The following is a 12,238-nucleotide window of genomic DNA, read 5'->3' as shown; positions in this document are numbered from 1 at the left end:
GCCCTGGGGGCAGGAGGAGGTAGATCAGCACTTTGCCAGCTTTCTTGTGCTTTCCAGTCACAGAGATCTTGTTAAAATGCAGATTCTGATTAGGTTGGTCCGGAGCTCCCAGAGTCTGCATTTTATCAAGGAGCTCCCAGCCTTGTTAATGCTGCTGGTCCTCTGAATTACAAGGCTTCTTCCCCGTGGGTGCACATTGCAATCAGCTGGGAGCTGGACCCCATGCTGATGCCTAGGTCCCACACCCAGAGACCCTGACCCAGGGAATATTGGGGACCACTGCTGTATTTTCTGCCTTCTGGGAGTCACGGTCTGGTGGGGAACACACAGGCAAACAATCAGTGCAGTAGACAGTGACAGAGACCAAGACGGAGTTCTTAATTTGGCTTCGCCAGGGTGAGTGAGGAAGGGTCAGGAAAGACTTGGTGGAGAAGGTACGTGGTGAGTGCAGTGAGGGGAGCCTGCTTGCCGTGAGAGGCTCATGTACTGAGCACCCTTTACGTGCCATCTCTGTGCTAGGTGACTTTTATGCATTGTCACTTTGAATACTCAAATAGGTCTGCCTCTGGGGTTATTGGTCCTCAGCCCCCTGGGGTTGGACCAAGCTGTCAGTGGGTCTGAGCCTCGGTGGGGGTCAGGCCCTGAAGTGCCTGATCCAAGAGACTGCCAGAGGGACACACGCCTGGTCTGTGCCACGAAACCAGTGCATGATTTGCTCCTGTGTTGCCCGACGCGCCCAGGCTGCCCGGAGCCGTTTCCCTTTTCCTCCCGAGGGGGCTGTACCTTCCATCCACCCTCCTGCCGGCCTTCAGAGCGCCCTGCTGCGGCTTACAGCAGCTCCTTGACGTTTTCTAACAACGGCAACATTTGCCCCTCACAGGCACCTAATTGTTCCAAGGAGACAGGGTGTCCGCATGTCCCGGCTAACACCGGTTCAAGTGTAATCCCCGAGTGCCTCTTCCACTTCTAGAAATGTCTGTGTTGATGAATGGATAAAGAAGATGTGGTATGGATATATAATGGAATATTACTCAGCCATCAAAAAGATGAAATCTTTTGCAACGATGTGGCTTGAACTAGGGGGTATTATGCTAAGTGAAATAAGTCAATCAGAGAAAGACAATTATCCTATGATCTTACTTATATGTGGAATTTAAGAAACAAAAGGAGCATAGGCGAAGGGAGGAAAAGATAAAACAGGATGAAATCAGAGAGGGGGACAAACCATAAGAGACTCTTAATCACAGGAAACAAACCGAGGGTTGCTGAAGGGGAGGGGGGTGGGGGGATGGGGTAACTGGGTGATGGGCATTAAGGAGGGCACGTGATGTCATGAGCACTGGTATTATATGCAACTGATGAATCACTGACCTCTACCTCTGAAACTAATAATACACTATGTGTTAATTAATTGAGTTTAAATTTTTTTAAAAGGGAAAAAAAAAAAAAAAGAAATGCCTGTGTTTGGACACTATGGCCCCTTACAAGGAAGAGAAAACTAACCAGCAGCCACGGATCCCACTAAGAGCGATTTTCCTTCATCTCAAGTGTGTCTGCCTCTGCCAGGCGCGGGGTGAATACTTGGACTTTTTGGCTGAGCGGGGTGTGCGTGCTGTGGTAACCGGAACCCGTGAGGTTGGCACCAAACTCTGCTGTCTACGAAGCTCAGGGAGCGGAGGGGCTGGATTGGCGTCTTCCAACACAGACACACTGTGACGTGCTCATTATACCGGTCATGTACAGATAATATACTTTCTCCCATTTTTTTATTCCAATATAAGCTCTGCTTAGACCTTCATTTTCAGGTTTGTGCTAGAGAAAGAGATTTTAAGAGATATAACTCTCTTTATTCTGGGCAAGCAATTCTATGAGCACAACCAAACTTGCTCTGGGTTTTGGGGACACAATAGGGAGTGATGGGGACAGAGGCAAGGTGAGCTCACGCGCTCTCTTGGTGGGGGCCACTGCTGTCCAGCAGGAGCTCCTTGCTGCCACACAAGAATGTGGAGGTGCTGCGGTAAGACCTTCCTCTCTCTCTTTTTCCAGAAAAGCTAGAAGTGAAGACTTTTAAACCTGAATTTTCTTTTCACCATTGACCACTATTTCGACCATTTTTGGACCGTGAGTTAATCAAAGAAAATATCTCTGCGGGTCAGATTCAGTGTGTCAGCTGCTAATTTATACTTCTGGGTTACTGAGCCAGAGAGAGGCTTTTTCCTCACATGGACACGTTGGCTTGGACTTTGAGTTATGCTGAACATGGTGTGAAGAGCTGTGGTAGCGCCAAAAAATGCTCCTCGCTAACAGGTCTTCCATGAACACAGCCTGTCAGCCCTCAGTACAAAGGAAGCCAGAGGGCCAACCTGGGACTCCCACCGCAGTAAAGAGATGGGTGCGTGGACTGGTCCCCCAGTGCCCACCAGTCTGGTTCCCATGGTCCTAACAAGCCCTGTCTCCTCGCCCACAGCCTCGGTCTCCCCAGTCCCCTCCATTGTGCAGATGGTTGTCATGACCCTTCTGCGTTCCCTCAGTGCATCTTCTGCTGGTGGCCTTGTCCTCTCCAGCTGCACCCTTTGCAAATATGCCGTAGCTGGTAGAATCCTGGACGAGCATGACAGCCCTCCATTTCCATCATGGTGCAGGTGGTTCTCAGTGGGGAGAAAGTCCAACTCTAAATGCCTCAAGGAAGGTTGAAGGAGCTCTCTCCCCAGAGGAGGGCTGTAAGAACGGGAACATGGGTCAGGTCACCTCCCAAGCTCATTTCTGGCTCAGATGTAATGGCTGCTGACCACCAGCGATTAAGGAATCCTGGGCTAACAGGACTGGGAGGCCCTGACACGAGTAGGGTTAGACCACATGTGCTGGTGTTATGCCCAGCATGCTCCTCACTCTCAGGGGCCCACAGGGGCTTGGGGAATGCATACTCATAGCTCTGCTCCAACCTGAATGCCCCATAAAGGGGACTTTGCAGAGATCTGTCATAGCCAAAGTGAATTTTGGCACCCCTCTCTCTGGAATGCAAAGGTCTCCCATGGCTGTGTGAGGTGGGAGTCCGTGTGCCAGGAGCAGGTTGAAGGGCTTTCATTGGAACATGGAGCCAGGGACAGGGTGGTTGGAGGGATGGGCTGTGTCAGATAGGACACTTCATCACTGCCGGTGTCCCGGCACACCATGTCCCTGATGGCTTAGCTGCTAAGGCCACTGCAAGAGAGTCGCTGTGTCAGGCGGGTGAGGAGGCCTCAGGAGCTGAGGTGCCCCCTGCATCAGCCCGGCTCAGACTGCCCCTTCCTGGGGAGCTCACAGACGCACGCATCTCCCCAGCCCAGGCATCCCGGCCTCCATCCCAGGGCGGCTTCTGTCCCTCTGAGGGGCGCCCTTGAATCCGGCCCCTCAGTGTGAGTGGGATTGTTATTTAGAGCAAAGTCAGGGTGGGGATATGGATGCAGGACTGAGGCTGTTCCTAGAGTCACTCAGCTGTCCCTAGTTTTGAGTCAGAGACACCCTGACAGGAGCAAGCCCTTTCGGGAGCATCTATCCCATCTGTGCGGCTTTCCCGACGCCCTTTACACTCGTTCTGCTGTTGTTCTAAGCACATGTTCAATTTGTTGCCTGTAGCTGGTTATGCTGACTTCTTGTTTTTCTTTGCAGAATAGCCCGGGAAGTGAAATTTGTGTGTGCATGCTGATGTGGAGAGGTGCCTTGTTTATCTTAACTCAATCATCTCAGGTACAATGCGTCTGTTCCACAGGAAAGGGCACCGAGAGTCAGAGAAGGCAGAGAAGGTGCCGAAGGTCATGTGGCTCCCAAAGAGCTGAACCCGGCTTTGGGCTGACCGGTGGCCGACCTGCAGAGCCCATGCTCTCTTGACAGCCTTCCAAGTCCAGAGCACCAAAGAGAGTGTGATCTTGTTCTGAAGTATAATCCTGACTTTTCTGGCCACATATCTTGCCCTGAATTATACATTGCTGCTGAGGTCCCTACCCTGGGTCTCTTTCCTATGTAAAAAATGGAAATACCTAAGGGAATCCTGATGTTAATGAAATAGCTCCCATTGTTTCAGGAAAATTCTACCCTCCCAAATAGTAGTATGAAGCTCTTGGTTCCCTAACTTGCATTGTTCCAGGCTATGAGGTCTGAAATAAACCAGTATTATTATTATTATATGGAATTGTGATGGAATAGTAATAGTCATTGGCATCTCTGTTGGGACTCTTTCAGAACTCTTGGATTGGCTTGTGAGACTCCTATAATATTAATCCCACTTTCTAGTGGGAGAGTTGTGGCTTACCCAAGGAGGGCACTTCCAAGATGATGACATGGTAGATGTAGCAACACTGAATGTGAAGTTTTATGTAATATAAACACCGTAACAATAGGCCTAACGGGTGGCCTTGACTTTTCTGGCTCTGCCGTGAAGGGAGCCAATCAATGCCTCCAGGGGCACCAGAAGATGAGCCTGGGGCCTTCAGAGCCTTGGGCAGCCCAGACAAGGGAAGATAATTAGCTGCTCATTCAAATTGCATCCTTGGAGGATTTGGCAATTCTAAGGGAGTAATAAAACCTCATGCATTATTTTATGGTATCTGCAGAGAAACATGTACTCCATCAGAAGGACTGCAGACTAATCCCATGCTTGCTTTGTCATTAAAGAAACAAAAATACTGATGCTTCACAATAAAGATAAAAAGCAAAGAGAGAAGGATTAAATGGTGTTTCACTCAAGGGTTTTCTCTCTTTCTTTCTTCCTTTTTTTTTTTAGGAAGACAGAGTTCTTGTCTGAAATGGGAGCCGACAGATCTGGCATTTGCTGGTGGACTTTAGTTCTTTGGAGAAAATGCAGAGACAAAAAGATCATTTTGATGGTACTTAAAAGATCTATTTGAATATATTTAAGGGAGTCCAAATATTTCCAGCAATTTTTAAAAGGGCAAAATTAGGCTTAATTCAAGGTATGGAATATAGATTTGAAAGTCTTAATCATGTCATGAGTACCTTTCCAGCAATAGAACATTTCATACTGTACCTAATTATTGAGGAGTACGTCTATGGAGCAGGCCTGGAAGCTTGTGACTGAGGTTCCCAACCTGTGTGGCTCTCATTTGCTTAAGATGGAATATTTCATGGCCCTTCTTGGCAGGCTGCTGAGGGGTCTGACGTCTGTTCTTCCTAATACTTGGCCATGGCTTACAGGCCACAGTCCCGATTCACCCACCCAGCCCCCTGCGGATGATGTATGAAAAATCGTGAATAAAAGGGCATGAAAATCAAATTAATTCATTTTCCATTTTCCCCACATTTGTATCTGTCTATCCAGTACTTTTCCTTTTTAAGCCCGCTATCTCTTTGAAAGCGAGCAGTGCAGTTATAATACATTCTCTTCATTGTAACCCTGCACTGTGAGTATGTATTCTGCATTAAATAATAAAGGAGATTAATAATTAAATCAAAATGAAAAACCACTTGTTTCCTGTCTACAGCCCAAGGGACAGATTTCCTGGGCTGGTGCCAATTTATCAACGATGATTAGAGACTAGGAGGCCAGAGAGGTACAGAGAAGATGGCAACAAGAAATCAGGGTAATGTGAATATGAATGTACTTATGTACAAGTGAAAAGATGGGATGGTGATAGAAGGTGAGTGGATGGGGAGAAAAGACCAGAGAAACAGGGCACAGTAGGTAAAATCCCAATAATTAGAGTTGAAACCTATTGGGGGTTCACCCTACACCAGATTGCATTCTAAATGCCTTACCTGTATTAACTCATTTAGTCATTTCAGAAAAGGCATAAGATGGGTACTGTTTCCCCCATTCTACAGATGAAGAAACTGAGGCACCAGAAAGGGTGAGCCAACTGCCCCAAAGCTGGTATTTACATGGATTGAAACCCAGGCGAACTGGCCCTAGAGTCACTCTCAAAGTCTAAGGACAAGAAAAAGAGAATGCTCCAAATGCTCCAATAAAGAGGAATGAGACAAATCTTATGGGAGAATGAATGAACAGGAAAAGCCAGTGAGAGTAAGAAAAAAATACAGTCAAGAGAATTAAAGAATTGAGAGTGAAAGCAGGTCAAGAAACAAAGGATGGAATGAAGACAAAGTGAAAGTCAATTAGTCAATGGGGCATCAGAAATGAGCATTGGGAAGAAGAAAAAAAAGAACAGAGAACGGGATCTATCGAAGGGAGTATGTCATTGAGCGCGTACCGTCAGACACCTCTCCTTTGCAGTCTTATATAACCTTCTCCCCACCCTCTCAAGGTAGGTGTTCTTATACCCATTTACCAGAGGGTAAACTGAAGGTCTGAGAAACTAAGTGATATGCCCAAGTTCGCACTGTTGGTTCATGGCAGATCAGAAAGAATTGTTGTTAATGACAAAACGTCAATGCAAGAAATCAAAGAATATCTAAACAAGTGAAGAAATATACTATGTTCATGGATTGGAAGATTCAATACAGTGAAGATGCCAATTCTCCCCAAACTGAATATGCAGGCTTAATGCAATTCTTAACAAAATCCCACAAAACTTTTTTTGTAGATGTAGAGAAGATTATGCTAAAATTTCTGTAGAAAGGGAAAGGAACTGGAATAGGTGAAACAATTTTGAAAAAGAATAAAGTGGAAGAAATCAGTCTACTGAACTTTAAAACTTGTTATATAGCTAAGTCTATGCGGTAATGGAGGAGAGATAGACACATAGATCAATGGAGCAGAACCCAGAAATAGACTTTCACAAATATACCCAACTGGTCTTTGACAAAAGTGCGAAAGGGATTCAATGGGGGAAAGACCGTCTTTACAAAAATGGCACCAGAACAATTCGATATCCATAGACAAAAAAAATGAACTTAACTAAGCCTCAAACCTTATACAAAAATTAACTCAAAATGAATCATGCCCTTAAATATAAATGATACAGTTATACAAATTTTAGGGGGAAAAAAAAACCTGGGAGAACCTTCAAGATCTATGGCAGGCAAAGATTTTTTAGACTTGACACCAAAAATCTCATCCATAAAAGGGAACGCTTATAAATTGGACCTCATCAAAACTAAAAGCGTTTGCTAAAAAAGACCCTGTTAAGATGAAAAGACAAGCTCCAGAGTAGGAGAAAATGTTTGCAAAATCACATATATGACAAGGATTAGTACCTTGCACTATAAGGAACCCTCAAGATCCAACAGTAAAACAATCTAATTAGAAAATGTGTGTAAGACATGAAAAGACATTTAGTCAAAGAAAACATATGGAGAGCAAACAAGCACATGGAGAGATGGTCAATATCATTAGCCATTAGGGAAATGCAAAACCACATGAAATACGTTGCACACCTACAAGAATGGCAACAATGAGAAATAGTGACAACAGCACACATTGGCAAGGATGTAGAGAAAAAGGATCACTCCAAATTGCTGATGGGAAGGTAAAACAATGTGTCAGTTTCTTAAAGAACTAAACACAATTACCGTGTGAACCATCGATTGCACTTCTGGGCACTTATCCCAAATAAATGGAAACTTATGTTCATGCAAAAACCCACATACATGTATTTAGAGCAGCTTTAATCATAATAGCCTCGAACTGGAAACAACAAACAGATATCCTTCAAGGGGTAAATGGTTGAACAAATTCAATAAGCACACTGAAATATCACACACACACCCTTGGATGAATCCCCAGAGAATTATACTGATTGAAAAACTCAAAGGTTATATACCATATGATCCTCTTTATATAACATTCTTGAGCCGACAAACACTATAGAAAGGAGAACAGATTCATGGCTGCCAGGGGGTAAGGAAGAGGTGGGGCAGGAGGGAAGTAGGTTAGGCTATAAATAAAAGGGCAACATGAGAGATCTTTGCTGTGATGGAAATGTTGTTTTATTGTGTGAATGTTTAAGGGAAAGAATTAGGGGATATCCACACAGATGGAAGGAAGGACCAGCGCAAGCAGAGGCTGGTCTTAGGGGCCACAGAAGCTCCCTCCTTGGGTTCCCTCCGTGGGCTCCCTCCCCTCTTTCACCTCACTGTTTTTTCGATCCCCCTTGGAAAGCCTTCCCTGGTCCTCCCTGGCCTTCCTTTGGCCCCTTTGCCTCTCTTCAGTGGGTCTTATCCCTGATCCTGTAACATATCCGTGGGCACGTCTGCTTTCCTCAGGCAGTCCTCGGAGAGAGTGCCAAGGTCGGGCAGGCAGGGGGTGTTAAGGACCCAATCCTGTAACACAGGTTCTTACACACGGTCTGGCCTGTGGTAGGAGCTCCATTCCCATATTTAAAAGAATATGTGAGTGACTTTGAGGTTCGTCCGATGAAGGGCACTTTCCAAAGTGACTCAGGCAGCCTGAGTGGGGCTGTGAGGCCTGCATCCCTTGCTGTCTGTGGTAGCCCGGAAGGCTGGCTGGCATAACCTTTGTTTGTCAGGGTCTCCTGCACCTGGGCCCCTGTGGGACCTGTTATCACTGTTGGATGGCCAGCTTCCCGGAGTAGAGGCAATACCTCGTCTCTGTTGCTCTTCTGCCTCTCCTCCTGGCCAGACTCTGAGCATCAAGCGCTCAAGGGCACCATCTTGGGAGGGACAGACTCTGAGGGCAAAATACACAGGACACAGGGTCGGCCCCTGACGGCATTTCTCTGCTCTACTTCCTCACCCTCCTTTTCCTTTATGAGCAGCAAGAGATAATTCAGGACGATGGCATTAGGGCCAACTGATACTCAGGTAAGGAGCCTAAAATGTGAAAGAGGATGTAGGGATGGGCACACACCTAGCCTCCAAAACCAAGTCACAGGAGACAAGGAGGAGAGTCTGAAAGCTTGTCATGTTCTCTCCTTCCCTCCACCCTCCATTTATTTCCCTTTTGACTCCCCAGCCCTGGCCCCTAACCTCCCTGGCCACCAGATGGGTTGACCCTCGGGGACCAGGAAGTGCTGTGGCCACCTGACAAACTGGTCGGATGATCCCTGACCTTTGACCCTCAGCCCGTTCTGGTCTGGAATGATAATGGAACTTAACATTTACACACCAGCCAGGAGCTCCAGGGTCATGTGTTAAAGGTTTGGCTCTGACATTTAACTTAACACGGTTGTTGGCAAGGGTTGCTGCCATCCGGGGCTCTGCGGACTAGAATAGCTCCCTTATCAGAATGTCAAGGTAGGAGGAACTAGATAAGCTTGCGGCACTGGCAGGGGCCGTGGCTCCGTCCCTCGGCAGCCAGGGTCTCAGGAAGGGCCAGCGGTCCCGTCCGTTTTAAAATAATCCCAGAGAAAGCCACCCTCAAGTCTCTTAGAGAAATACATTCAGGCATTTTTTTTTTTTCCAAATGCCACACCACAATCCTTTGTGTTTGAACTCCCATGTTCGAACTTATTTTGTCTTGAGGAAAAACAGAAAAATTCCTCCATGGCTGACAACTGTCTCAAAGCACATCTGATGATGGACCCTCTCTTGGAAACCAGCTCTCCGTGGCCTGATCTGTAGCTCAGACAGTGAAAAGTTGAATCTAAAAATGGCTCCTTCGAACCACCTCATGGTTTCCTCCTTTCTCCCCATGGTACTCCCCCCCCCCCCCCGCAGCCTAAATATTCAATCAGTATTGCCCAGAAAATGTAAGCTTTGGTGCTCATGCTCCGAAGTGGAAAAGCATAACCCTGCCTGAATGATCATGTTCCAAGGTTTTCAAACATTAATTACTCCTGCCACATGCTAAGCAATCAAATAAATGGCTGTAGAACCGATTTAAAAACAAGAAACAGAAGTAGATGCTATTTACAAGGACGTGAGTGCACATTACACCCATCTGTGGCTTGGACCACAGAAGGCAGTGAGAACCAGGGCATCTGCAGAGCAAGTGGGACCTGGAGAAGGGGGTGCTCTGGTTGTCTCTTCCCTGCTGTGGGGTTACCTCCATCGCAGGCGACTAGGCAGCCCTAGAGTCCCCCGCATCTCTGGCCGAGAAACCCAGGCAGGCACCGGCAGACAGCCCCACAGGGATCTTGCTACGCAGTCCACCGGGGACAGCGGGGCAGAGAACATCTGTGACGGAGCCACACTGACATCTCTGCTGGGCCCCCAGTGGATGAGCTTGGCTCTGCTCAGGATGTGCCCGCAGACTGGGGGGTACCCACGAGAGACTTCTCCCTGGGGAATCCCAGTGAGCTTTGACTTCATCCTCAGGGAAGGCAGCAGTGTCCGGGACAGCCCCCTCTCTCTGCTCACACGTCCTCCTGTCCTCCTGTCCTCTCTTCTAGCGGCACTGCTTGCTGGACGGAGTTCATTCATTCTCTGTGTACTGCAGGCGGGCTCCTTCAAGAAGCCTGCGAGGTGGCCCAGCAGGTTATAGTGGCTTTTGGAGAGGACAGGAGAAGTCTGGTCCCCTCTCTGTCCGAGAGCTAGATAGGGTATCTAGAACAGGGCTGAGGGGACCTAGGGAGCACTGTCCTTCCCTGCAATGTGAAGACGAGCTCCCTACCTGATGTTTCCCCTTTCGGCAGTGGCCTGGTGCTGTTCTGATCATTTAGGCTGACGTAACAATTTATTATCCACCTCATAATTAATAAACGGAGCCCGGCAAGTAATAAACACCTAATAAACGCCCCAACACATTCCTTCCAAGGTAAAAGAAGGTTGTCTTTTTCTCGCCTTAGGCTGTAAGTCTCTATTCTGTGAACTTAGTTTCAGATTGTTTGGGTCCAGGACGGTTAAGGGGGTGGGATGAGGTGAGGTCGGGGGAGGGTGGGAGGAAGAGCAGGAAAAGCAGTGGATGGAAGAAGAAGAAACAATCCCATCACATACACAAAATGCCCAGTATCACACAGTTAGCGTTCAATAAATGACAATTTCTTAATATTATTGCCAAGAAGCAGAGTGAGACCATCTCAGGGCAGATCAATAGTTTAAAATCCCAGGCAGCCTGGGGCGCCTGGGTGGCTCAGTCATTAAGCGTCTGCCTTCGGCTCAGGTCATGATCCCAGGATGCTGGGATCAAGCCCCGCATCGGGCTCCCTGCTCAGTGGGAAGCCTGCTTCTCCCTCTCCCACTCCCCCTGCTTGTGTTCCCTCTCTCACTGTGTCTCTCTCTGTCATATAAATAAAAAAATCTTTAAAAAATAAAATAAAATAAAATCCCGGGCAGCCTGACAAAGCTTTTCATGTCCGAGCCCAACCAAGGGCCTCTCCCTCTAGCTGCCATGCCATCCACCCTGCTTGGTCCTTCCACCAGATTCGAGGGCACCCCAGGGTCTCATCCAGCCAGCTGATGGGATTTACGCCTGGCTTGGAGGAAAAGGCACAGATTTGGGAAGGTCAGCGCACCTTTCAGGGTTAGTGTTTAATAGTGGAAAGAGTCTGGCTTTGAAGTCAGAGGACAAGGGTTTAGAGGATAACGGCTCTGCCATTCTTCCTGCTCAGAACTCTAAAGCTGCGGTCTCATCTCTAAAGCTGGTAAATGACCTCCGCCCCACAGGACTGGTGTCCAGATGAACTCATCCGAATGTGTCTGGCTCAGTCCTTGGTTCCATAAATATTAGCTGTTTTTCACTGCCTCTCCCGCACATGGAAAAGTGCTTTGTGGACCAGAGAGCCCGATAAGACAAAGGTATGTTTTGGAGTCAGACCCAGGTGAGAATTTCACTTGGAAGCTTTGTACCTCCCAAAAGTTACACAGCCTCACCAAGCTTGATGAAGATGAAAAATCTGTTCTATTAAAAGGATCCAAAGAGAGCAAAGCACTTGGCACATTCGGACACAAAGCCAACATCCCTGTGCCTGTTGATCTTCTGGTGGTGGAAAGGGGCTCTCGGAACAGGTGCTGGACTAACGTTACCCAACCTGATGTGTAGGCTAGGCCCTGGAACTTTGCGGGGGAGGCCCGGTCCCACTACACTGAGGCTGCCCCCCAGTCCTCGGAGGAGGGGGGACAGCCCTGTTTGACGGGAAGCAGAGACAGTTCTCCAGGGAGACACATGGATTTGGGAGAAGGGGAATAATGATGGCCTTTCCTATTCCCTGTCCCTACCCTTGCGGCCAGGACTCCTGGCCTTTCTGAACAGTTGGAAAGATGTTTAAAAAGAGATAGAGAGGCATGCAGGAAGTGACCAGGAGGCAAGGAGGGCAGAAATAGCAAGGCCACGTTTCCAATTTGGCCAGACTTAGAAAAAAGCAAGAGTAAGCTGAGGTCAGAGGCTCTGAGGGAGCTCGCCGCCCCACTCCAGCCCTCTACACCCCCATTTGGAGGCAGACCTGCT

The 12,238-nt window shown here is 47.7% G+C and overlaps 1 protein-coding gene across 4 annotated transcripts in view; it reads right to left on the bottom strand.

Moving 5' to 3' along the window:
* The window catches only part of KCNJ5 (potassium inwardly rectifying channel subfamily J member 5), a 28,469-nt gene that overhangs the window by 15,634 nt on the left and 597 nt on the right, over positions 1-12,238 (bottom strand). The gene's annotated exons all lie outside the window — the stretch shown is intronic.

This window comes from Phoca vitulina, unplaced genomic scaffold, assembly GCF_004348235.1.
Source record: "Phoca vitulina isolate PV1807 unplaced genomic scaffold, GSC_HSeal_1.0 scaffold34, whole genome shotgun sequence".
Lineage (NCBI taxonomy): Eukaryota > Metazoa > Chordata > Mammalia > Carnivora > Phocidae > Phoca > Phoca vitulina.
Note: the sequence above shows the minus strand (reverse complement) of the source record. Positions and strands in the feature narration are given on the sequence as shown.